The 18041-nt window shown below is 37.7% G+C and overlaps 2 long non-coding RNA genes across 2 annotated transcripts; one reads left to right on the top strand and one right to left on the bottom strand.

The window, feature by feature from the left end:
• The first annotated feature begins 671 nt into the window (after positions 1-671).
• Positions 672-3657, top strand: LOC137244270 (uncharacterized). Its single transcript, XR_010950872.1, has 3 exons — positions 672-1344; positions 1407-1551; positions 1609-3657. It is a non-coding gene; the product is annotated as an uncharacterized lncRNA (long non-coding RNA).
• A 1623-nt stretch (positions 3658-5280) lies between these two features.
• LOC137244264 (uncharacterized) lies at positions 5281-6463 on the bottom strand. Its single transcript, XR_010950865.1, has 3 exons — positions 6178-6463; positions 5930-6120; positions 5281-5871 (listed from the first exon to the last, which is right to left on the bottom strand). It is a non-coding gene; the product is annotated as an uncharacterized lncRNA (long non-coding RNA).
• Positions 6464-18041: the final 11578 nt, after the last annotated feature.

The raw sequence follows: 18041 nt of genomic DNA, 5'->3' as shown, positions 1-18041 counted from the left end.
TTGCTAATTTTAACACCAAAAAACTTTTAAATTATAAGTTTGCGCACTTTAAATATATATATTTGTGATCTGGAGAACTCCCTCTTAATTTTAAATCTTTCCGGAGATATTCCATTTAAAACTCTCAAAATTGAAAAAATTTTCCACCACGAAATGTTTTGCTGTCACTGCTGAATTAGAAATGGCGGATTTTTTCGCACGCAAAAATTACGTATTTTGCTATCCCTATAAAAATAATAGGTGCGAGAGAGCACGACACATTGTGGGAAAGCAAAATTTGTCAGCATGCTATTTCATTTGCACAATTTTTCATTCCAAATCGTCACCCCTGTCAAAAATTCGTGTGGCTGTGTGTTTTTGGTCACACGATTTTTGCAGGGTAGTATTTACAGATGAATAGTTGCATATATTTCCGCGGAAATAAGAATACTAGAAGATTTGTAGCCTGCAACAATGCGGAAACATACGGAAAGCTAACAGCCTCATTCTGTTTGGCGAACGATACGCTCAACGAACGATACCTGCTTGGACGATATCGTGTGCTTATGGTATTCTGAATCTTACGTTGCCGTTTATCGTGTAGCTTTACGTCGTTCGTCAACTACACGATAATCAAGTGTCAAACATGCAACTCTGTGCACATATGTTTTGTTTTTGCGCACGTCTATAAAGTTAACAAAATAAGTGAAATAAAAATAAAGTTGCTAGTCAAATAAATACAGTGATATATATATAATAAAAATGAATCAAGTTATTGCTCTATTAGTGTCCCAAGAAGAAGAATTAAAAATCCAAAGGCGGATATTGAGAGACAGCTCTAACGTTCTTCACTTACCGGACGCTGAGTAAAATAAAAAATTGCGCCTGTGTTGACATTGTTTACAAAATAATTTTATTTGTAAATTTGTTCAAAATGTTCGCGTTAACAAAGAAATATTTCAACATATCTTTGACGAAATACAAATATATTTCAAAGATACATTTCATAGCACGCATTTACCACTCCAACAAAAATTATCCACGTTCCTGCGTTTTTTGGCAACAGGCAGTTATCAGAAATCAGTTGGAAATGAAAGCATTTCATCTATGGTCCAGCCTACGGTAGCGAAAGTCATTGATGAATGCTTATCCATTTTTTAGAATCATTTCAGCCACAAGTGGGTAAATTTTGAGAGGAGTGAGCAAGGAGAACGTGCAGTAAAAGAGCACTTCTTTACCAAATTCGGCATACCGGGTGTTGTTGGCTGCGTGGGTGGCACTCACGTGCGGATCAAGTCACCTCCTGCAGATATGAAGCACCTATATTTCAACCGGAAAGGCTTTTATAGCTTAAATGTGCTGGTTGTAAGTATGTATACTAATAGGCTACGTTTACTATGGTGACAGCTTTTTTTTTCCTTCTATAGATATGTGACCACAATGTGGTCATAACGTTTGTGGATTCAAGGCATCAAGGGGCAAACCACGACTTATTTATCTGGAAGCATAGTGAAGCAGAACGGCATATGAGAACACAATATCAAAATGGAAAAGGGAATTTTTGGCTACTAGGTAATTATAGTTTTTAATTTCTCTATGATTCAAGAAAAAAAAAACATTTTTTGGCAGGCGATTCCGGATATCCTCTGCAACCTTATTTAATGACGCCATTTAGGACCCCTTCAGAAGCGGTACAATGAGGTACATTGTAAAGCTCGAAACCTTATCGAACGCTGCTTTGGAGTGGTGAAAAACCAATTTCGCTGTATCATAGGGTCGAGGCGACTTCATTATTCGGCTGAAAAGGCAATAAAAATAATAAATGTTTGCTGCGCAATCCACAATATTTGCGTTTCGTTTAAGCATGAACTGCCTCTGAGTTTGAACAGCGGCAATCTCTCGGAAGTACATCACGATCTCCTACCCGATGAAGAAGCGTCGAGTGCAGCTTTGAATGTAAGAATGCAAATAGCTGAAAACCTCATTTAAAAGAGATTCCGCGTGTTTTCGTGTGTTTAAAGCAACGAAATCGCCGATGGACCCATGGCGGAACGATACAAGGTGGCAGCATGGTGAAATACCTACAAACATAAATAAAAATTCCATGTACTTTGTTTTTGTAAATTCGAGGGACAAATGTCAAAATCGTACTGCGTCGGAAGTTGATGTATCAAATCAAATAAAAAAGCGTATAATCACCTGTCCCATGCTGCCACCTTGTATCGTTCCGCCATGGATGGACCTATGCACTTTGATGTATTTAAATGACTTCAACTCAAGTATCTGTTTTTGTTACATTATGGACAAAAAATATCCACAATTTAATCTGTTTGTTCAATGCACAATGTGTTCATTTACAAAATCCATTTTACAACAATAGCAAAATAAGTTGTAACATTTTGACATATAGCAAGAAAGCAATAGATTGTCGTTGCGAAGTTTCAGCCAAATTCTACTATATCTTCATGCCTTTTGAATACGTTATATAATCAAGAGCCCTATGGTTTTATGTAAGCAAGTTATCCGCGAGATTTACCTAAAAAGGAAACCAATAAACTCACAAGAGCCTAAAATTTTTTGATCTCACACGATTAATTAAAAAAATCAACCCAATTACGAAGTATACAAAATCTGCTATGAAGTACTATTTCTTGTATGTCTTATGTTCGGACACCATGAAAATGATTTAAGACTTTCCTGGTTTATAATTAACTACTTGTTTATTTGTTTTCGAAATGGTACCGTCGCAATATACCAGTAAATGCTTCTTTTTTTCAGTTGATCTTAAACAAACATAATAATTCATATTCAATAATTATAAGCTGGCGTTAAGCTCGTGAATTCTTAAATATTATTAATTTTGCTATTGACCAATTTTACGCCTTTTTTGCACCCAACTCCTAAATTGATTTAACATATCTGATGGCAATGAAAGTATACAAAAAATAACCTTGGGGAAAAAGTATTTAGTACTGAATGGAAAAAAAAATGTGCATTCATTTCAAGTTTACATTCATTAAAGATTGGGAATGGTTCTTACATTCACACTCTATATTGAATTATATTTTACGATTCAATAACACACACACTTTAGTTTTGAATTAAACTATTTTAAGCCATTCAGGAATGGAGATTTATAATATGCAACCAAATCACAAATTTTTAAAATAATGCTGATAGAATGCACACTCAATTGATTCAATCTTTTTACAGCTCTGATTGATAGCTTGTATCAATTCATAAAATTCATTTCATAAAAACAAGAGCATTTATATCGACGTTGATGATAAAACTTGCAAGATTTAACGTTAAATCTTTTCAGAGGCCTAAATCTCGAATAAAGCCTAGGTGGAAATATGGTCTGAGTATGTGAATGAATAGTTATGATTGATAATGAATTTCTACAAACTTCATTGTTTTATTGTTTTATTTGCATAAGCTATTAAATCCATGTTTGTAATATTACTTAATCTAAATCTTTATATCTATACTTTATATAAAATAAATATGTTGTGAGATCCATGTTTTATAGTACATATTTACTCTTCAGTTGCGAACACAAAAATACCAGTGCCAATTTTTGTCAAATTTCAGCAAGTTTCGCTTCAGTTAAAATATTTTTGCAATTTTTTTTTTATAAAAATATAGGTCAATATATAATTAGACGAATATAAGTTGGAGCTTAAAACTTTACTCAAAAATCGGGAAAATCCAGCGGAGTCTCATGAAAATTTGCAACTTTTTACCAAGAATTTTTAGAAATTTTCTGAGAATTCAGTTTTGTAGCTCATTCTATTTTAGTATTGGCAATTTTTTTTCTAACGGACCATCGTATTTTTTTCCTTTTATAAAAAAAAATTTCCTTCTAAAATTTGTATAGAAAAAAATTCGAAGGTCCGTTAGAAAAATAATTGCCAAAAATGAGGAAGTCTTTTTATCGAAATAAGATTAGCACATTATTGGACTAAAATACAACGAGGTACAAAACTGAATTCTAAGAAAATTTCTAAAAATTCTTGGTAAAAAGTTGCAAATTTTCATGAGACCGCTGGATTTTCCCGATTTTTGAGTAAAGTTTTAAGCTCCAACTTATATTCGTCTAATTATATATTGACATATATTTTTATAAAAAAAATTGCAAAAATATTTTAACTGAAGCGAAACTTGCTGAAATTTGATAAAAATTGGCACTGGAACCGAAACTTGCTAAAAGTGCCACTACTATTTTTGTGTTCACATCTGTATATCGAAATTGTTCAAGACGTTTATTCATTTACTATCACAAAAAAAAAAATTGTGGGAAAAAACTTTTTATCTATGTCAAAGAGTATATATTGTCAAGAGGCGTCACTCGATACTTTTGTTGTTGCCAAAGCGAATTACTCGATGTTTTCTCAAAGTAGTCGTTGTTTTTTTTTATCAGATGTATTTATAAAAACGCCTTCTATACATTTTCGTGGGGTATTTGTGTTTATTTTACTGATTGTATTAAATTAATTAATTAATTCTCTTTCCAAAAATCTTAATTATGCAAAGTCACTTTACCGCATAACTATATAGGATTCAATTAAAAAAAACTAAACAAAACTTCCTTGAGAATCACATTCGACATGACAGGGTTGCTTTGGCAACAACAAAGTATCGAGTGACGCCTCTTAACAAATATATACTCTTTGTCTATGTTATTAAGGTACTTATGCTTTCATAAAGCTTCGTTTTAACTTTTTAGGTACTTCTGGTTGAATACTTATGTCTGGAAAGGCCGAACCATTGTTTCAAGGTCCCGAATCAGTTCCTCAACGTACGAGTAACAGAAGCATAAATAGAAGCAGCAACAAAAAGAGTATCAACACTAAAAGCGGAAGAAAAACGAAAATTAGTCGAAGAAATCAATAGTGGATATTCCAAAGAAGTAAAAGTCCAAATTTCCAAATGAAGAGGGACAATAGTTTTAGTGAATCGCAAGGATCAGCTCAAAATATAATCTGAAACAGGCCGTTCTTCAAACAATGCATAGTTAAGTGGTTCTTGAAAAGTGCACTGAATTAGCAAAAATCCTCGCGATTCACTAAAACTATTGTCCCTCTTCATTTGGAAATTTCGACTTTTACTTCTTTGGAATATCCACTATTGATTTCTTCGACTAATTTTCGTTTTTCTTCTGCTTTTAGTGTTGATACTCTTTTTTGTTGCTGCTTATTATTAAGCTTCTGTTACTCGTCGTTCGAGGAACCGCTCCGGTACCTAGAAACAATAAAGTTTACAACAATTAAGTTTAGGACTCACGTACAAACTCTGTAGTCATATTTGCTACTATAGATTCTAATGCCTCAGACTGCCGAGAAAAAATAGCAACTAGCTGCTCTAACGACTTGGCAATGGAATTTGCAGCATCTGCTTGTAGCATAGCTGCTTCAGCTAAATTTTCCGTTGCCTTGGCCTGTGCCTCACCCACGTCAACTAGTGCTTTGGTTGCATCGGCTTGAATTTTCGCCGAATCGGCAATGTGATGTTGGAAGGTTTGAGTCTGAGTGGCTCTGAGCTGCGCTCTGCTCGGTGTCACTACAGCGGTCGTGCTGGTATTAACTTCCTCTGTGGAATTTGCGTTGCACAAGCAGATGGTGGCGTCGGGGACACTGTGCCTGCTATAACACTCACTCCTGCGAATTCAAATATCGCCGCAGCTGTGGAAGACGTTGCCCTCGATGGCCTTGACACACCAAGTGTCATCCGCTTGGCGCTGCTCCTTTCGTCATCAGCAGCATTCTGTCTATAACCTCCTCCACTTCGTTGAGTGGAGACGGCTGAAATGGTCCCACACCTGTAGCACTCATATTTGCCGCGTTTTCTGCAATTTTTTTTTTTGGTGCGGCATTTGAAGTCGGCAAAAATCTATAAAATAACGTAAAATAATAATATTTGGATATACATATGTATGTACATATAATACCTTTCTCCATTCACTCGCTCTTCTTTGAGGTGGACAGTGGGAATTTACTTTTTGCGCAATTTTGGCCCATTGCCCATCAAATAAAGTTTTATTTGCGCCATATACCGGTGCTCCTCTGGCCAGATCCACATTTTCTTTCAGCTCATGAACAAGCACGAGGAATTGGGCGCTAGTGGTCTTTTTTGAGCCTTCTAATATAAAATACAAGTTTTTTATACAATAATAACTAATTAATTATTAATACTCACTTTTTTTGTTTGTGTCGCTCATTTTAAACCAAAACGATAGGTCAATACCTGTAGCGCTATTCACTAACTTTTTTAACTACATTTGGAGATGTTAAATTAGCTTAACATATATTTTAACACTTTTTCGATTCACTAACTTTTTGCCAACTCCAAATCCGATAATTTAACGTAGTCGATTTGGCATGTGTTATTTTAATGCAGATTTTGTGTAAGCTGTTAAAACATTGTTTACTTTCGTTTGGTTTGTGCAAAATTACATTTTATTTAAAAAAATATGGCTTTCGAGTTCTTAATATAAAATATATATCAAAAATACTTCCCTTTGCTAAAATAGCTGCATAAAATTATTGGCGCGTACAAAAAATTGATTGTTTTTCTCGATTCCTCTTTGAAATTTTCGTAAATTTTGACATTTCACTACCAGCATTGCCACATCGAAATGATAGTTAACAAGTGTTGTTAAAACTAAGTTAGTGAATCGCATGTATTATATAACAAACGAAAGTGTTTATGTTAAAAATCTCGTATGTAGATACGTTAAAAGTTAGTGAATAGCGCTACTGTTGTTTGTTTTTGACACTTTGTTTTCGTATTGGTAGCAACTTTTCGTGATACAGAATACCAATCGACGAGCACTTTCGTTACGTAAGAGTCAGCTGTTATCTATCGTATTGCAATTCATAATACGAACACACGAACGATGATCGTTTTGGAGGCGATATCACCAAACAGAATGAGGCTGTAATAAATTTATTTAAATTAGAGTCAAAATATAAATCGCCACACGTGTAACATGGAAAAATTCCATTTCTAAGGCTGTTTACACAAATCCATAAGGACAAAATTATATAAACGTTTTGGTCGCTTCAAAGCAAAGATAACGTACGGCGTTTCACTGTTTTTCGTATGGCGTTGTTAAAGCGTAGGCATGTAACCAAAGCATTTATGTAAATTTTTCGATACTTCGCCCGACAGATGAATTAATGAATGCAACACAACCATAGCGTCTGTGTAAATCCGCCTTAATTTTTGTAGCTGTGAAAGTCTCCTGCAAATAAAATGGTGCTGTAAGTGCAAACAAATCAAACTCCTATATGACACTACTTTATTTTCTATATATTTTTCTTGTATTTTCTCTTATATTTTTTGTCGAAGGAGCCAATAAGGTTTCATTACTGGTGTGCGTGAACTACATATCAAAAAAACTAACGAAATACAAGAAAAATACAACGTAGTTCATTAAAAACAAACAAGCCAGTTTGTATTTCGATAGGGTTTTTTGACATTAGGCCGTTTTTTCTTTATTTTTTCTGACAAGTGTACCTTATATTAGTCTTAGCTTAGCTAAAATTGTTGTTTTTGTGACACCTTATTGTTGTTAATGTAAATTATTTCAAAATTGTGACAAAACTAATGTAATTATTTCTTATGTTTTATTGTTGAAAATAAATAGATTTCGCCCCTGAAGAAGCCAGGATGGCTAGCGAAACGTAGGGCCGCTACAGTGGAATAATCACCACCTTTTCATTTCCTACTGGAACCAATAATAGGTCAAATAGCCTAATAACAAAATATTAAAATTTATTAAAATTGACCGGAATAATCCAAAAATGACAATTTTGTTTTTAGTTTCAAAAATTTGTGCCTAAAAACATAACTAAATTCAAAGTGTAAATTGTGTGTGCAAATGAGTTTTCAATAAGTGTACATTTTTCAGTTTTTCATAGTTAAGGAATTGACCTCCAGATTCTTGTGTTACACAAATATAGTTGTTCATATGCAATAGTGAACTATTAAAGTTTGTGGACTGTATAATAAAAATGTGAACTGCACGATTCAATTGTCGGTTGAAGACTGTCTAGACAAGCCAAATTTTATTAGTTTCTTTCTCCTTGTTTACATAGTTGCATTTTACAGGGTTGTATTTATAATGTACATTTACAGGATTATAATTTTATGTAGTATATCTAAAGCTTAGTTATAAAAATGGATACAAACTAGTGAATTAAATAGAACAATTACAGACCATCAAATTTTGTGAATACTTCGTGTATCGATAGACAACGGACGCAAACAATAGTGAACTTGGGTGCAGAAATTCAAATTAAAAAATTGTTCACAATAATTTAAAAAACTCTACGTTTTCTCTGCTTTTTACACTTAAAGGAGTAACCCTCCGTATTAAATTAAACTTTTAATGAAAATCGATAACTCTGAACTGAACACTTTTCGCCATGATATAAAATTAAAATACTGTGGAACAGGAGCAACACTTTTGTGACTACATAAACCCTGTTTCAATCTTTTACGTCTCTGTACAGAACCGTAATTGACCGTTTTCAACCGAAACAAGAATGGCAACCCAGATTTTTCCGATATGCTCACTTAAGCGAGTGCCTCTCACAAAGAAGTCAACGCACTTCTCTACAAGACGGAGGTAACTAGTTCACCCACACTTTCAAAGCTTTTTTCGCTCCCCACTAACACATCCACGTTTCATGCTGTCATCGAAATGACAGTTCATTAATTATTCCGGGAAGCTTTGAAACGGAGAAAAAATATCATTGTTTACAACGAAAAATATCTTGCGCTTTTAGTTGTGACATGTGACGGAAATTAAAAATTTTGTTGCAGAGAACACCTTTTTGCGTTGGCGGCCTTCGCCCAAAATAACATTAAGTTAATTTTAGTTGTGACATGTGACGGAAATTAAAAATTTTGTTGCAGACATAGTACAGGTCTACAAGTAGATATGTAGCAGCACGCACATACACAGCCACGCTCACCTGATAAAATGCTTGTTCTTGTTCGTTTTTTTTGTGGATGCTATTTGGCACTGTTGTACTTCTTAGGTCCAAGAAAAGTGTAGTAGCTGCTAACGAAAACTGCGTAAATTTTTTATCGTAAAATTACAAACAAATGACCTTATTTACTTTCAAACGAGCATAGTACAGGTCTACAAGTAGGATATGTAGCGGTGCGCACATACACAGCATGGCACAACGATACAAGGTGGCAGCATGGGACAGCTGATTTTAGGCTTTTTTTATTTGATTTGATACATCAAATTACGGCGCAGTACGATTTTGACATTTGTCCATCGAATTTACAAAAACAAAGTACATGCAATTTTTATTTATGTTTGTAGGTATGTCACCATGCTGCCACCTTGTATCGTTCCGCTATGATACACAGCCACGCTCACCTAATAAAAGGCTTGTTCTTGTTCGTTCCTTTTGTGGATTATGTTTGGCACTGTTGTACTTCTTAGGTCCAAGAAAAGTGTAGTAGCTGCTAACGAAAACTGCGTAAATTTTTTATTGTAAAATTACAAAGAAATATCCTTAGTTACTTTCAAACGAGCACTTAATTACATCTCTCTTTAAAATCTATACGTTTTGGACAATTTTAATTAATAAATTGTGATACTTTATTACCGGGGACGATTGCTAAAACAAGACCAAAACCGTCGGGGGAGGTATTAATAGACACATTTTTGCCTCGCTTCCAATAATTCGAATACTTTTTCGCCTTTGGACTATTGATAACATAACAAAACGCGTCTTTTCATATCTCTTTCCACATTTTTGGACGGGTTATTGAAGTCGACCCCGGTTTCCAACGGTTTTTCGAGGAGAACTTTTGAACGGGTAGAAAAACTTAGCACCCGTGTTGGTATTCTTAATGCTGGAATAACTACGCGTCCTCAGATACCCCAATTCAAGACTTTTGTATAATTTTCTGTAGGATCCATATAGGGCACTACATTTTCATACTAAATTCGTTCAAAAAAATGTACCATCACAGCAACCCATATCTGATATTCCGCTCCTTTTTTTGTTTCCCTGCGTCGCTTTTACGGCAGCAACCCCGGAAATTTTGACACTTCGTTCAGTATCAAACTCATGTTCCACGCAGGTTCCACGCTAATTTGACACTGACCGAAATGTCAAACTGCTGTGTGTAAGAAAGAGGAAGGAATTATTTCCTTCTCATACATATCATACTTGTAAACCTGTACTATGCAAACGAGCACTTAATTACATCCCTTTTTAAAATCCATGTTTTGAACAATTTTAATTAACAAATTGTGATACTTTATTACCGGGGACGATTGCTAAAACACGACCAAAACCGTTGGGGGAGGTATTAATAGAGCCGTTTTTGCCTCGCTTCGGTAATAGTCTAGTTGAGGGGTCGACTGCTAATACCCTCCCAAAAATATCGAGAGAGGTGTCAAAAGACGCGTATTAATCTCGAGAACAATAATCCGGTGAAAAAAAAAATTGTATCTATGTTCGGAGATATTTGCAGTTGAAGTTGGCGTTTTTCATGTGGTTGTTGTTGTGTTGGACCCACAAAAAAAATTGTGCATCACCGTGGCGGTAGCCACGGTTATACCACACACCCGGACTTGGCTTGGCGTAGCCCAGGGTTATTTTTTATAAGCGCGGCCGGAGGCCGCCAACTCAAAAAAGTGTTCTGCGCAAAAATACTATGGATCCCACCCCCGGTTTCGGAGGTACCCACGGGTCTTTTTTCGGTTTTTCGTTAATATCTTTTGAACGAGTTAATATTTTTATTTTCCGCCTTCGGATTATTAATACTGTTGTCAAAACGCGCCGTTTGACACCTCTCTCAATATTTTTGGTAGCGTATTAGCAGTCGACCCCTCAACTAGACTATTACCCTCGCTTCCAATAATTCGAATACTTTTTCGCCTTTGGACTATTGATAACAGGACAAAACGCATCTTTTCATTTCTCTTTCCACATTTTTGGACGGGTTATTGCAGTCGACCTCGGTTTCAAACTGTTTTTCACGGAGAACTTTTGAACGGGTAGAAAAACTTAGCACCCGTGTTTCTGGTCTTAATACTGGAATAACTACGTGTCCTCAGATACCCCAATTCGAGGCTTTTGTATAATTTTCTGTAGGACCCATATAGGGCACTACATTTTCATACTAAATTCGTTAAAAAAATTTACCACCACAGCAACCCATATCGGTATTCCGCTCCTTTTTTTGTTTCCCTTCGTCGCTTTCCACGACAGCAACCCCGGTAACTTTGACACTTCTTTCAGTGTCAAACGCATGTTCCACGCAGGTTCCACTATATTTTGACACTGACAACAAATTTGGGCCAAAATTTTCGAGTGAGGTATCAAAAGACGCGTATTCACGTCTAGATCAAGAATCCGAAAGCGGAAATTAACTTTTTTTACCCGTTCAAAAGATATTAACGAAAAACCGAAAAAAGACCCGCGGGTCCCTCCGAAACCGGGGGTGGGATCCATAGTATTTTTGCGCAGAACACCTTTCTGCGTTGGCGGCTTTCGGCCGCGCTTATAAAAAATAACCCTGGGCTACGCCATGCCAAGTCCGGGTGTGTGGTATAACCGTGGCTACCGCCACGGTGATGCACAATTTTTTTTTGTGGGTACGCCACAACAACAACCACATTAAAATCGCCAACTTCAACTGCAAATATCTCCGGACAGAGATACAATTTTTATTTTCCGCCTTCGGATTATTGTTCTCGAGATTAATACGGGTATCAAAAGACGCGTATCAATCTCGAGAACAATAATCCGAAGGCGGAAAAGAAAAATTTTATCTCTGTCCGGAGATATTTGCAGTTGAAGTTGGCGATTTCCATGTGGTTGTTGTTGTGTTTGTACCCACAAAAAAAATTGTGCATCACCGTGCCGGTAGCCACGGTTAAACCACACACCCGGACGTGGCATGGCGTAGCCCAGGGTTATTTTTTATAAGCGCGGCCGAAGGCCGCCAACGCCGAAAGGTGTTCTGCGCAAAAATACTATGGATCCGACCCCCGGTTTCGGAGGTACCCGCGGGTCTTTTTTCGGTTTTTCGTTAATATCTTTTGAACGTGTTAATATTTTTATTTTCCGCCTTCGGATTATTAATACTGATGTCAAGACGCGTCGTTTGATACCACTCTCCATATTTTTGGTAGCGTATTAGCAGTCGACCCCTCAACTAGACTATTACCAAAAATTGCAACAATAGATAATTTAATGTGAATTAAAATTGAATAGGTAGCCAGAGCAAAAAAGGCAACTGATCGGCATGCAACTGTTATTTATGTGGCGCCACCGGGAGCTGCTGCTGCTATCCTAGAAGAATTAGGAGCAGAAATGTGTGATTGTTTACATCACCAAAGGTGTGCCATAACATGATATGGTTCGCGTTAAGCACGCTCTCTTAAGGCAAAAAAAAAATTGCGTCTAGTCAGGCCCGATTGTCCAGGAATCATCGCACCAGAAAGGGTAAGTAAATTGGCTACCATATTAAATAATTTGTCATGCTTGTGTTGATAATCATCTGAAGAATGCAAATACGACAGAGTTCGAAGTTCATGTGAAAACCAATTAATTTTTTAATTAGCGTTTGGAGAGAAACATACACATGTATGTATGCATAGAAGGGGAGGAATTAATTAATTATTATCAGTAGATTTACAAGATTTTTGTCATTTTCCCTGCGTCGCAGTTGTCATTATATTGCGTTAACAGAGAACATCAACACCTTACTACCCACAGCCAGTTAAAATTTTAGTAAATTTTGCTCTTTTCATCACTGTTTCAAAACGTGGAAAGTTATATATCGATCATTCCATGGAGAAGGGTACATTTTAGCAGACTTTCGCATCATAGCGGTCATTATTAATATTCAATCCCTAGAAGGTTTAATGTAGTCATGTCAATAGTTCCCGAGATGGTGGGGCTAGTACCACAATGGTGCTTGTTACCGGAACGTGGATAGATAATTTATTGAGGATTGCACACTGACTTGCACATCTCCTTCACAGCACCTGTTGTTGTTGTTGTAGCTATTAGGTTACTCCCCGAAGGCTTTGGGGAGTGTTATCGATGTGATGGTCCTTTGTCGGATACAGATCCGATACGCTCCGGTTACACAGCTCCATTAAGGTGCTGGCCCGACCATCTCGGGAACGATTTATATGGCCACATTAAACCTTCAGCCCATCCCTCCCTCCCCACCCCCAAGTACCATGAGGAGCTTGGGGTCGCCAGAGCCTCGTCTGTTAGTGAAACGGGATTCGCCGCTCGAATGTGAGGTTGACAATTGGGTTGGAGAAGCTATATATTGCGCTACACAACCCCTTGAATCCCCTTCACAGCACCTCATCCTAGCCGACTTCCTTGATGAACCCCAGCAGTGTTCTTGGCTTGAGGGATTAAATGTATGAATGCTCTGGCCATGGTGAGCCCATAAAATTAGCCCTACGTCTTGAAATTGCGCCGCAACCTAGAAGGATATGGTCCGCCGTCTGCTGATCCATAACAAAATCGGTATGTGTTGTTCGATATTATACCCAGCTTTTGCATGTGACTGTTCAGTCTACAGTGTCTTGTAAGAATAGCCGTTAGGATTCTTAGGTTATCTTTTTGAAAAGCCTATTAATGCCCTATATCGAGTTGTGCTGTAACACCCTAACAGTAACTTAGATTGACTCAGGCCTGGCATATTGCGCCAGTGATCTCTCTTTTCCCTCCCTTCTACTATTAGGGGCATTTATTGAGTGACCCAACTGCCAGGAACGGCTCGGGATCGATGGGTCATGCAGTTGCTGCCTCTCTTTCCGGGTTGTCCGCCTGCTGTTGTTGTTATAGCAGTGCTTCGTCCCATCCAATAGGTGCGACCGATCACAAATTGTCATCAATGTCTTCTAACGGGAGTCCAAGGAAACTTTCTGTTTCAACAGAGGTGGACCATAATGAGAGGAGTGTTAGAGGCGTTGGTTCCACAATACAGTTAAAGAGATGGTTGGTGTCATGTGGGGACACATTACAAGCAGGACAATGTTTTGTATGTCGGGGTTGATTCTGGATAGGTAAGAGTTTAACCTGTTACGTTATCCAGCTCGAAGTTGAGCTAGAGTGACTACTCTCGTTTCCCCAGGGAGAGTGCGTTCCTCCTCTGCTATTTTTGTTCTTTGAGTACAGGAATCACCAGCATAGAGGTCCGACGCCTGTTTGTGGAGTTCACTGAAGATATGCTTGTGTTTTTTAGCTTCATACGGCTGTGTTCTCAGGTGCCGTATTTCCTCATAATGTAATGAGGCCGTGAACAACAAGAGCCACAAAAGATTTATAAAAGTTACGAGGACGCTGGATTTTGGAATCTAGCCAAGAGCAACCTGTCCGATGCAACCATCCTTTGCACGTGAAACACTGACAAGAGTATTTATTTTTTTAATTTAATTTATTTATTATTACGGCTGTTTAGGCCTAAAACTTAAACTACTAAGTACAATACATTGTTATAATCACTTATTTCTATTGAATATGATGTTGGAATGCCATGTGATTCCGATCAGCATATTTACTAGCGTGACAAAGGGACGAGTATGGGAGCCACTCATTTAAGGAAGGTTGGAAAGGACGCGTTTCCAATCCTCCATTGCTCCCAGCTTAAAGCAACAAAATTTGGAACTTATATTTTTCAATTATATGTGTATTTTAAGCTGTCGGAATGTATTAGTCTCCGATGAACACAGCTAAACATGTCTTTGGATGTTGGAAATTGAAAATAACGTGTATCCAATCACCCCTCAACTTTGTTTAGTAAAGACGCTGTCGGAATGCATAAAGATTCCGATTAGCACAGCTCAACATATAATGGGAGGTTGAAAAGGACGTGTTTCCAATCCCCCTGCTCCTACTTTTGTTTGGCCTTATTTTCGTTATTTTTGTTACACATTATATAATTTTATTGTTATATTAATGCTGTCGGAATGCGAGTGATTCCGATCAGCAACAGTAAATATCAGCTGGAAATACCGAATTCCAGCGGAATTAGTTGTTGGAACTGTCTGGAGTTACAGGTGGCGATCGATTTTCTTTTCCTTAGGGCCGGATGCATTGTATTTTGCTGCTTCCAATATTACCATTCCCTTTTCGCGCTCCAGTATCGGATATATCATGTAAAAAATAAGAGGAGAAAAACTTTATCTTATTAGAAGGGTTTTACAATGCTCCAATAAACTTTTTTTAAAAGTATTGAAGTTATTACTACTTTTTATGTGATTAGGAAGTTCATTGAAATATTTCAGGCCCTTATATATATGACCGTCCTAAAAAGATTCTTTTCCGGCAAACGCAGTAAACTCATTTCTCAGGACCGGGGTCAGGAGAAGGACCCGGATTGGGGTCGATACCTTCCCGGAAGAGGAGAGTATGGCGCAGACCCGCTGCAAGGATATGCTGGGAGGATGACAATTTGTGGGAGGGACGCAATAAATTAAACACTGAGTCCGCCTGCTCATTACCCTCTACTCCCCTGTGGCCTAGGACCCAGGGCAACAATACTACGTTGTGTGCTCCTAATTGATTTAGTTTTTCTACGCACTGAAGGACCAGTGCTGACTTTATTTCGAACGCCGCAAATGCCGCACCAAGAGTCTGAGCAGCCCATTACATTTTGGCACAATGTCACTGCTTATGTCCATTTGCACGGTTGAGCACATACAGTACCTACGTTTATACAAGGTGGAACACCACACTATCTACATGGCGATATAGCCACCGATCACGTTGTTGTAAGAGATTAATTAAAATATGTTATTCATAAACACTGATTCTTATATTTTCATTATCATTAAACTGTAGACTGTAGACTCATGACGGGTATTTACTGGACACTGCCTTCTGGCGTCACATGCCTTTAAATTAGGCTTGGTCAGTGATAGCAGATGTAGGAAGTGCGGGTTGGAGGAGGAAACGATCGATTACGTTCTGTGCTCGTGCCCTGCGCTTGCCAGGCTAAGACTCCAGGTGACAGCTGTCAGATCTAGAAACAGCAAGTGGGTTAAGTTGTAGGAAGCTTCAGGTATATGTCAAGAGTACGGAGTTATTTTATAACATGTCCTGGTTGTTGATAGGGTTTTTAGCTTGGGCGTTAAAACAAACTTTTGGTAACACTACGGACTCATTCAGTCTATGTGAGGTCGTTATGAACCCGCCAGTTCAACCTAACCTATATTTTGTTTTGGTTTTTACTTTAGAATCAACCGTTTAAGTAAGCGATGTCAGCTAACTAAGCGCCTTCAAATGTAGATCCATAAGGAACATGGGGTCGCCAGAGCCTCGGCTGTTAAAGAAACAGGATTCGCCACGGGTAGGTGAGGTTCACAATTGGGTTGGAGAAGCTATATATAGCGCTGGCAACCCATTGAACGGGTTGCGCTACACAACCCCCTGAACCAATTTGGTATTTTAATCGCCTCTTACGCAGGCATGCCTACCGCGGGTATACTCTAAGCCCCCTAACCCGCTGGAGCCATGAGAAGCGTTAGTGACCTTGGGTGTCCCAAGGAAAGTTCCGTCGTGTCTGGTGTTGTTGGGTGAGCGGCCAGGCAGCAGCGTGCAACAAATGCACCATTCAGGAGGATACCCTTGCTGAGCCCAGAAAATCTGAGAAAGTTGGATCTACTGGTCGGATGCAGCAAACGAGTATATTCTGTAATAGCATATGATCAACTTGGAGATAACCAAACGTTTATTTTCCTGTCCAACAGGGAACTGGTTCTAGACCCTGCTGTTAAAGAAGGATATGCGTAGTCACATCAATTCGTTCCCGGGTTACTCGGGGAAATCAGTTTTAGCAGTACTTTGCACTTTTCATACTGCACGTCCATACAAGAACTTCGGATAATGAATTAAACAGTTGTTGTTTTTGTTGTTGTTGTTGTTGAATTAAACAGTCATCTGCATTTGTTTGTTTTTGTAGCACGTCTAATTTCCTTCGTGACATCAATCAATTATCTCTTGTTATAATGTTGTCTTCTCTATGAATGCAACAGCGAAGTATCTTCGGGTACCCCTGATTCTAGTTATCTGAAATCTCCTTGAGTCCCTTGTGCCTTGGCCTCTCAGAAGAGCTAATTGTGGAGCCCTATTTAAAGACACTTTTCGGGTTAAGTATATTAAAAACTTTAATCTATCCTTACTGATATTAGTTTCTTTCTCATTCTAGGTAATTTGATTTTGACGATGTGCGCATAGCAATTTTCCAAATATTCCAGCTGTGGCTGAAGGAAGAACATAAATTTGCTCAAATTATAAGAAAACTGCGACAACTATCCCCCCGCCTTTTTAGTACCACAGATAAGGCGCTAACAAGCATACTATGGGAAAGGGTCAAGACCAAAGGATCAATATCACCTGTAAATCGACTTTGATAGCACGAATTGGGGCTTCCGGTATTATCCCTACAAAACTCATATGGCTCTGCAAAATGATGTTGAACAACACCACCAGCGCAGGAAAAATTGGGCATCATCACTGAGCTTCGAAAGTTTCAGAAAGGGCACAGCTATAAATAGACGTTATTGTACTTAATTAGCTTGTACATATCAATATACACATATGTTAAGTTCACTAGAGTAATAAGGGAATAATTTAAATTGTAAAAAAACATTGTATATATGAATTATTTATAATTAAATATTATCTGAACATAAAGGACGCGTTTCATTCATGGAAAAAGCGACTTGACAGAAGGTAACCGATAGACCAGTTACCCGTGTCGTTGTTGTTGCATATGTTTTGGTTAGCGATAACGGAAACATAACTGATGAAGTAACTTAAAAATGTAAATAACATCGAGCGAGAAGGAATGTCGAAAACACAATAGGTAAGAGCGAGAAAACGAGTCACACGTACATTATTTTGAGAGAGCGCATGCGTTACCTTTTTCACGACAGCAATGTAAAAGTCATTAAGACGATAATTGGTGAACAAATTATTGGTGACGATTAAGTTATCGATTAGGTAACGGGTACCTGTCTTGTAGTGTTGTACTTGTACACTATG

Source organism: Eurosta solidaginis, chromosome 1 (genome assembly GCF_040869045.1).
Source record: "Eurosta solidaginis isolate ZX-2024a chromosome 1, ASM4086904v1, whole genome shotgun sequence".
NCBI lineage: Eukaryota > Metazoa > Arthropoda > Insecta > Diptera > Tephritidae > Eurosta > Eurosta solidaginis.
The sequence above is the reverse complement of the archived record's forward strand: the minus strand, read 5'-3'. Positions and strand labels throughout refer to the sequence as shown.